Source organism: Propithecus coquereli, unplaced genomic scaffold (assembly GCF_000956105.1).
Source record: "Propithecus coquereli isolate 6110/MARCELLA unplaced genomic scaffold, Pcoq_1.0 Scaffold127, whole genome shotgun sequence".
NCBI classification, from domain to species: domain Eukaryota; kingdom Metazoa; phylum Chordata; class Mammalia; order Primates; family Indriidae; genus Propithecus; species Propithecus coquereli.
This window is the reverse complement of record NW_012136858.1, coordinates 6633985-6643638: the sequence shown is the minus strand read 5'-3', so window position 1 is coordinate 6643638 and position 9654 is coordinate 6633985. Positions and strand designations below refer to the sequence as shown.

Here is a 9654-nt window from a genome sequence, read left to right as displayed (position 1 = left end):
CTCTTGCTCAGGCTGGTCTCGAACTCCTGAGTTCAAACAATCCGCTCGCCTGGGCCTCCCAGAGTGCTAGGATTACAGGCGTGAGCCACTGCACCCGGCCCAAAGCATAAATAATTTGATAAAGGTTTATTGGGAACCATATGTGAGGATCTGCCTCGGAACATAAACCAACAGAATTGGGTGTTCTAAAATCTGTTACAAGATGAAAGATTTTATAGCAAAGTTTAAAAGAAGGGAGGAAACTCCTCATATTAGAGTTGTCCTTTTTCATTGGAGGGTACAATACAGAAGTTATTATCATTGGCTATAGATTTCATAATACAGGCTAAAAATGTCTATGTCTAAGACTATCAGTAGAACTTCATGCTTCAATTGATCTTAAAATAAATCAGCATCCTATTTAGTGTCCACAGGTTATATATTGATCAATACATTAACAATTTGAGGAATTTACAGTAAGATTCTTTACTCTGAGAAAGAATGTCACCCTTGAGTCACAAGGCTTCCCCAAGGCAGATTAATTTGGAAGCCCTCTTATTCTCTCTCTCTTTTATAAATGTTTATAGCAGCTTTATTAAAGTGAAAACTTATAAACAACCAAGATGTCCTTCAATAGGTGAATAAACAAACCACACAATGGATTTTACTGCGTGATAAAAAGAAATAAGCTATCAAAACACAAAAAGACATGAAGAGAAAAAATACACACAAAAGAAAGCCATGGAGGAAGCTCAAATGCATATTGCCAAGTGAAAAAAGCCACTCTGGCCAGGCACGGTGGCTCACACATGTAATCTTAGCACTCTAGAAGGCCATGGCAGGAGAATTGCTTGAGCTCAGGGGTTTGAGACCAGCCTGAGCAAAAGCGAGACCCCCCACCTCTACAAAAAACAGAGAAATTAGCCAGGTGTGGTGGGACACACCTATAGTCCCAACTACTTGGGAGGCTGAGGCAGGGAGGCAGGAGACTCGCTTGAGCCCAGGAGTTTGAGGTTACAGTGAGTTATAATGACACTATTGCACTCTACCCCAGGTGACACAGCAAGACTCTGTCTCAAAAAAAAAAAAAAAGGAAAGAAAAAACCCAATCTGAAAAGGCTACATGATTCCTGTATGACATTCTGGAAAGACAGTAAAACAATAGAGACAATAAAATAATCAGTGGTTGTAGCAGAGGAGGAATGGGGGTGGATAGGTGCAGCACAGGGATTTTTAGGGCAGTGAAACTATTCTGTATAACGCTATAATGGTGGATACATGTCATCATACACTGGTCAAAACCCATAGAATGCACGACGGGGAGAATGAACCCTAATGTAGACTACTATATGGACTTTAGTCAACAATAATGTATCATATTGGATTTGCAATGCACCGCAGTAGTGCAAGTTGTTAATAATAAGGAACCCCTTGAGGGGGGGTGCTTGTGAAGGAGTATATGGGAACTCTGTACTGCTCATTTTTCCATAAACCAAAAACTGCCCTAAAAATAAAGTTTATCAATTTTTTTAAAGTCTAACAGAAGCAAAGATTCATTTCCAGAGAAAGAACCTGAGAAGTGCTATAAATGGGAAACAGTACAGTATCTGTCCATTCTAAACAGACAAAGATGACTGAACAAGGGCCGGTTCACATTCGACTACCACTGCCAGGTTCTTTGCTAATCAAGGTCCCAAATCAGCATAGGCATGGACAACTCAAATAATCTATGACCCTGGTGACCCAGAGTATCCCAAATAAAAGAAATAAACTACCATTTTACTGTATGGTTTAAATTTTTCTCCATTGAACACTTTACTAAAACTTTTAACAGATGCATGAACACATCAGTTTTATTCCTCAATGCACTTAATATTGATGAGCACCAATAATGCTAGGTACAAAGATAAGAAGCCTTACTCTGTACGGAATCACAATGTAGAAAGGAAGGTCAAAGACCTAATACTCTGGTAGTGTGACCAGGCACAGTGGCGCACACCTGTAACCCCAGCACTTTTGGAGGGGGAGGACTGCTTGAAGCCAGGGACTGAAGCCCAGCCTGGCTTTTTTTTGTAGAAAGGTAAATATATGGGGAAAACTAAGGGGAAAAAAAGGGTTATTTTATTTAGGTTTGTTCATAGAGTCTGTATTGGTGCTGACTTTGCATCTTCTTCATGGTCATAAAACTCTCTCAGGAGATGGGATCTATGGCATTCCTCATTTCTCAGAAGTTTCTGCTTTTAATCAGATAATGGAATGTATAAGAAGGCTTTTTTCTGCATCTGTTGATTCTGATTTGCCTCTAGCTCAAAACAATCCTTATATTAAAGTAACATATTTTGAGGTGACATATTTTGATCCCTTCAGTGATTAACCTAGATCATACAGCTAGTTAATGGTGTAGTGGGGGAAAAATAATTTTCTGTCTTTCATAGCCAGAACTGTAGGGGAAAGAAATATTAATAACTTTTCCTCTACCCTAAGTTCTTAATTGGAATTGGACCCCTGTCACATAAGACAGATTAACAAGAGAAAAACAAATGAAAGTTTGTTAAAATGTATACCTTATACATGGAAGATATCCAGGGCAAAATAAGTACATCTTCCAGAGTAAATCTCAAAAAGGTAGGCTTCGATTTCAGGCTTAAATACCATTGTTTGCTGAAAGGAGTAAAGAAGGATGTGGCAAAAAGGCTGGTTACAAGGTGGTAATCAGGAAAAGTAAGTAAACAAGAGCAAGGTTTCTTATGCAGATTTATGTTCATGTTTTCTCTATTGATAAAAGTCTCTAGTGATTTAATTATCCTTCTCTTCCTAGTAAAGAGAGGGAGACAAGCTTACAAATGGAGATTTCCTTTGTAGCTATAAACTTCTTTTATAAAAGAGTAACATCTGCTCTGCTTTCAAAGCTTCTGTGTCTGCTATTTCTCAAAATAATCAGCTCGAAATAATCTTTATGCAAAAGAGGTATGTTTGGGGTGGCATATTCTGGTCTCCTACAGTCATATGTTGGGGTGGTGTGTCCTGAACCCCCATCAATGGAAAAGGTGCAAAACATGATCCAGATTTTTAGATGCTGTTTTAATGATCTTTTAACTTCATACAATACTTCCAATACCCTAATGAGGCACCATTAATTTTTCTTTTAGAGTTGGAGTTTCACTGTGTTGCCCAGGCTGGCCTTGAACTCCAGGGCTCAAACAATGCTCCAGCCTCAGCCTCCCTAGTAGCTGGGACTACAGGTGTGCACTACCACATCTGGTTAATTTTTTGATAGTAATAACTAGAGGTCAAAAAAAGTACCTGGGAGAAATGAGACCTCCTACTTCTGACTTGTCTGCATTTTTTATTTGCATCTCAAAACATTTTTTTTTTGATACAGAGTCTCACTCTGTTGCCTGGGCTAGAGTGAGTGCCACGGTGTCAGCCTAGCTCACAGCAACCTCAAACTCCTGGGCTCAAGCGATCCTTCTGCCTCAGCCTCCCGAGTAGCTGGGACTACAGGTATGCGCCACCATGCCCGGCTAATTTTTTCTATATATTTTTAGTTGTCCGATTAATTTTTTTTTTATGTTTTTAGTAGAGAAGGGGTCTCACTCTTGCTCAGGCTGGTCTTGAACTCCTGAGCTCAAACAATCCACCCGCCTCGGCCTCCCAGAGTGCTAGGATTACAGGCGTGAGCCACCGCACCCCATCTCAAAACTTTTATATTATGAAACATAGAAAACTCCACAATATGAAAGTTTGAAAGTTTAGATTAATCATTATTAGGCAGTTACCCTTATAACTGCCACCGAGGTCATGAAATAGAACTTATAAGCCTCTCTATGAGCCCTGTACTAATCACAACTCCTCTTCTCCCCCAAAAGTAAGTTCTATTCTAACTTCCAGTATAACAACTTCCTTACATTTGTTTATGCTTTTATGATCTAAGTGTGTATCCCTAGACACATAATTTAGTCTCGTCTGTGTTTTAAAATGTTCTAAGTCTTCTAAGTCTCTGTCTTAGTTTATGCTACTATAAAAAAAATCCATAGACTGGGTCACTTTGTGCAGGAGGAAAAATTCTTCCTTCTACCCCTTCTAGGTTCTGTGGCTAATCCGAGAATTAAATTGACCTAAAACAGATTAATAACAGGAGAAAAATAATTTTAATTACATTCATGTGAATAAGAGTCCCACAAAAATATGAGACTCAAGGAAGCAGCCAGATGATTGAGACAAATATCATCCTGAGCTACAGAAAGGAATAGGAGTTCTGGGCTTCTAGGGGAGGATGATGGAGGCAAATTATGGTAAGAGGAGAGGTGGAAATACGTGGTGAGTAAAGCTTGCCTTGTTACGCATGTGTGTCTCTCAGGTAATACATGTTGTCTTGGAGTACTGTCTTCCTCTAAAGGATACCTTTACTAATGGAAATTTCCTGTATACATATAAGTTTCCTTTGTAAATGGGAAAAGTCATACTTTTTCTTTGGAAGTTGAAGGGGAAGTAAAGAGCTTTTACTGAGTTGGCCGGTTCTCAATTTCCTTTAGCTCAAATTAATCAATATGCCAAAATGGCCTATTTTGGGATTGCATGTTGTGAATCCCTTTAACTTAACAAACTTTTCACAGTTCTGGAGGCTAAGGGATCCAAGATTAAAGTGCCAACAGACTTAATGTCTGGTGAGGGCTCCGTTCCTGCTTTGCAGATGGCCACTTTCTTACTATATCCTCACAAGGAGAGAGGGAGAGAGAAAAAGAGAGAGAGAAAGATATTTCTTTTTCTTATTATAAGGGCACTGATCCTATCCTGGGGGCTCTGCCCTCATGATTTTATCTAAACCTAATTTACCTCCCAAAGGTCTCACCCCAAATACCATCACACTGTGGGGAGGGGAGGGTATAGGGCTTCAACATTTGAATTTGGGGGGCACATATTCAATCCATTTTATTGTCTCTTATAATCCATAGTTTTCCCTTCCATACTTTTCCTCTAAATTTATGCCTTGAAAAAGCTGAGCTTTTGTTCTGTAGAATCTCCCACAGTTTGAATTTTTCTGATTACCAATTCACAGTGGTGTAGTTTAACACATTCTTTTATGCCCTCCCTCCTTTTTTTTGAAATTGACAGGTTGATCAGAGGTTTGATCCTTTTGGCAAGGCTTTAGGTGGTATCATGTTCTTGTATCAAGAGCCACCTAAAGTCTGGGTTTTTGTTCCTTTTGAGATGTTAGCAGCCATTGATGTTTAATGGCTAAATCAATTGATTAATTGAGGTGGCAAAATAGTGATATTCTAATTCTGTCAATTCTTTTTCATGTTAGCTGGAATATTTTTAGGAAGAGACACTTACTATCATTTTCAGTGTATATGATTCATATATGAAAAACAGGATACATTTAAAAAATTTTTTTCCCTTTATTTACCAGCTTTCAACATGGATTCCTTACTGTCTAAAGGTAACTAATTTTGAAAATTATCATTATATATTCATGGTTTTAAACAATGACTTTCAATTCATTGCAATGGTTATCTTTATTAAAGTTCAGATTACATCATCTTGGTCAATGATAGCCTTTTCAAGTTGACACCCGAGTCCTTTTTACTCACTCATAGTCTTTTTAAAAAATGTTATTTTAACTTTTTAAATGAAAATTTTCAAGCATACACAAAAGAAGAAAGAAGAGTACAATAAGCTATTACCCAATATCCAGTTTCAAGAATTGACACATTGCCAATCTTGTTTTCTCTATCCTACATATGCCTTATTCCTTCCTTATTACTATTTTTAGAGCTTTCATGAGGTATTGTTTATGTGCCATAAAATCCATTCATTTTAAGTGTACAATTCAATAATTTTAGTAAATTTATACAATTTTGCCACCATTATCACAATCCAGTCTTAGAACATTTCCATTACCCCAAAATGCTGTCTCCTGGGAATCTTCTCTTCCATTCTCAAATCCAGGCAACTACTGATCTGATCTGTTAATTTAGTTACTTGAGAGCTGTTGATTTTCCTACTGCTGCCCAGCTGAAAGTTCTGGATTTCCCTTAACACTCATTCTGGGAATTGTTTTACTTTTTCTTTCTGTGCTAAATCTTTTGTTTCCTAGATCTCATATCTTCCTCTTTCTTGGTTTATACCCTCTGTTTGAGGGGCACCTCTTTCAACAGATTCCTGAGAATAGGCCCAAGGGTGCATTATAATTACATGACTACATTTTTGACATCTTTCATTTGTCATGAGATGTCACAATTTTTGATAGCTAACAAAGCATCGAATTCTACACTGGAAGTAATTCTCCCACAGATTTCCAACTTCTAGTATTGCCCTTAAGTCTAATGCCAGTCTGATCTTTGACCCTTCTTTAGTTCTCCCTCTTCACTCTCCCTTCTCCCCCTCCCCCTTCTCTCTTTCCTCTCCCCTCTTCCCTCACCTTCCCCTCCTTTTCCCTGATTCTTGGAAGCTTCTAGACCCTAGACCTCCTTAAAGATCCTGTACCTAGGTGTGGGTTGTTTTCATTCTGAAGGAGCTCAGGAAATTTCATCCCAAAATATGACTCTCTGGTATAAAGAGCATTTTGAATTAAAGGTCCTTAGGGATCAACAGGCTTGGAAGGGGTTTCCCTCTTTCTTCATACAGAAAACCAGACCCAGCAAAATAAACAATCAACTTCCCTTCCCCTCCCTGTTATTTCAATATATTGCAGGAAAGAAGATCAAGAATGCAACCAGACCTGGCTGAAATCATTTTAAATATAATACCTGTATCTAAGGTTAATTTAATTTCCAGTGAAAATTGTTTATAAGTCAGTCTGTTTCCCCCATCCACTTTTCTTCCAAGTATCTATTCATCCTACTTAGTAGCCATTTATTGCCCGAAACAGAATTACCTATATTGCTCATCTCCCCCTCTCCTCTAAAATGAAGGTATGTAAATTTCTGGTCCCCATTGGGATATTGAGTAATCACTCTGTGATTCTCCCCATGACCACAGTAAATAAAAATGTATCTTTCTCTTATTTTTTTATAATACTTATATTTAATTAAATAAAATTTAATTTATAAGATCTAATCTGGTTAAAAAAATCACAGCCAAATTTATGTAAGTGTATATATAAAATTATAATACGTTATATTATATATTATAGTTTATTATGCATAAAATTATGTGTAGTTATATAAAAATTATATGTTATTTATATATACATATATATTTTTATTTTTATTTCAGGATATTATGAGGGTACAAATATTTTGGTTACATTTTATGTCTTTGCCTCACCCAAGCCAGGATTACAGGCATGCCCTTCCCCTCTACAATGCTCACTGTGTCCATTAGTTGTGAGTTTACCACTCCCCAAACCCCTAATCCCTAGAGAATATTACTACCATGTGAGTCTCTCTTACTAATCTGCCTTATTGTGAGTGAATTGATCTTCTAGCGAACCTTCCAGGGTGAAGGGGAAGTTTCCCCTCATCCCCACAATTCATTGTGCTATGCCCTCATGGAACCCTCTCAATCTTCCTGGAATTTTTTTTTTTATATTATTTATTTGGAAATGTGTGAACTTAAATAAAATCTTAAGTCCCCCAGCTGAATGAATGGACTCCCTCTTGGCCAAGGGGACCCCAAAAAACCCTAAAGCTGAGTTGTTGTCCTTGAGAAAGGAGGTCATAGCCCCTCCTTTCTTGGAGATATACTTTCTAACAATAAGATGCTAAATCATTAACAGGCCTAAGAGTATACAAGACAAAGCTTAAGCCACACCTACTGGCCATCAATTTACTTAATAGATCACTTGAGTTTCAGTAAAGGTCTGGTGGCTTGTCTCTGATTAACAGGCATCCTTAAGTTAAAACACTCCAAGCCTTTAGACAAAGCTTAATTTTTTTTTTTAACCAGTTACAAGTCAAGGAATCTTTAAACCCACCTATTACCTGCTAACCGCCCTCCCCCCACCGCCGTCCCCATGAATGTATTAAACCGAAGTATAACTCAGCTGCTGCTGGCACATTTCACATTTTCTCAGGATCTCTTGAGGCCATGTGCTTCAGTCTGGTACAGAGCTTGGGTCTTTTTCAGTTCACAAACTTATTACGCTCCATTTTTACAGTTCACTTGGTTTGGCAGTTTTGCGATGGTTTGAGTTCCCCCAGAAGGAAACAGTCAAATCCTATGACAAAAATTCAAATTCAAGTACATTTTTTTAAAAAAAAGACACATTTATTCAGCGTCATGATCAGACTATTACATTCAGCAATCAACAGCATGGGTGCCAAAAAAAAAAAATCTACATTTAAACCCTTTGTTGGAATGCTTTACACTTTCCACAGAACAGAAACTAAAATAACCTGTTATACAATTAGTCACAAATGCAGTCCTCGAGTTTTTTACCCATACACATGAGTATTGTCTAAAATATGTCTTCTTTGTAGCAGCTAGACACTGCCACCACTGTGCTTGGCTGAGTTCACAAATCTGTTATAACCTGTAGCTTCCCTGTCATTTCTCTGGCTCTCCTCTCCTGCTACGCTTTCTTTCCTGGGAATAATTAAAACCTTCTGCCATGGCCATAGCTACTGCTGCTACTGGAACCACCACAGCCACCTTGGTTTCATGGTTTGACAAAGTAGTGGCCTCCAACACCATAGGGGCCAGAGCTTCTGCCTCCAAAATTTCCTCCCTTTATGGGTCCAAAATTTGAAGAGTGATTGTTGTAATTGCCAAAATCATTGTAGCTTCCACCACCTCCAAAATTGCTTCCGTCATTACCAAATCCATTGTACCCATCCCCACTGCCACCATATCCACCACCACCATGGCTGCCACCAAAGCCATCTCAACCACTGAAGTTTCCTCCACGGCCAAAGTTGTCATTCCCATCAAAACCACCTCCATGACTGCCATCAAAGTTTCCAGAACCACTTCGACCTCTTTGGCTGCATGAAGCACTAGCCATCTCTTGCTTTGACATGGCTTTCCTTACTTCACAGTTGTGGCCATTCACAGTATGGTATTTCTGAATGACAGTCTTATCTACCGAATCATGGTCATCAAAGGTTACAAAAGCAAAGCCCCTCTTCTTGCCACTGCCTCTTGTCAGTCATGATTTCAATCACTTCAATTTTCCCATACTGTTCAAAATAGTCTCTTAGGTGATGTTCTTCAGTATCTTCTTTAATGCCACCAACAAAGATCTTTTTCACAGTTAAGTAGGCACCTGGTCTTTGAGAATCTTCTCGGAGACAGCTCTTTTTGGTTCTACAACTCTTCCATCCACCTTGTGTGGCCTTGCATTCATTGCTGCATACACCTCCTCCACAGTGGCATATGTGACAAACCCAAAGCCCCTGGAACACTTGGTGTTTGGATCTCTCATTACCACACAGTCCGTGAGCGTTCCCCATTCCTCAAAATGGCTCCTCAGACTCTCATTGGTCGTTTCAAAGCTCGATCCTCCGATGAATAGCTTCTACAGCCCTTCGGGTTCTTTAGGAGACTCAGACTTACACATGGCAGCAGTGGGAAGAGAGACTTTAACGATGCTTCCTCGGCAGCTTACACGGGCAGAAATCAAATACATTTTTAACAGTTTTTTTTTTTTTTTTTTCGCGAGAGAGCGAGAAAGGACGGGCATTTTTAACAAGTTGAATCATACTATACGCTTGTCATTGGAGATTTGCC

At 38.7% G+C, this 9654-nt stretch overlaps 1 pseudogene; it reads right to left on the bottom strand.

Moving 5' to 3' along the window:
- Positions 1-8521: 8521 nt before the first annotated feature.
- On the bottom strand, positions 8522-9484 carry LOC105805326 (annotated as a pseudogene).
- Between the last annotated feature and the right edge of the window lie 170 nt (positions 9485-9654).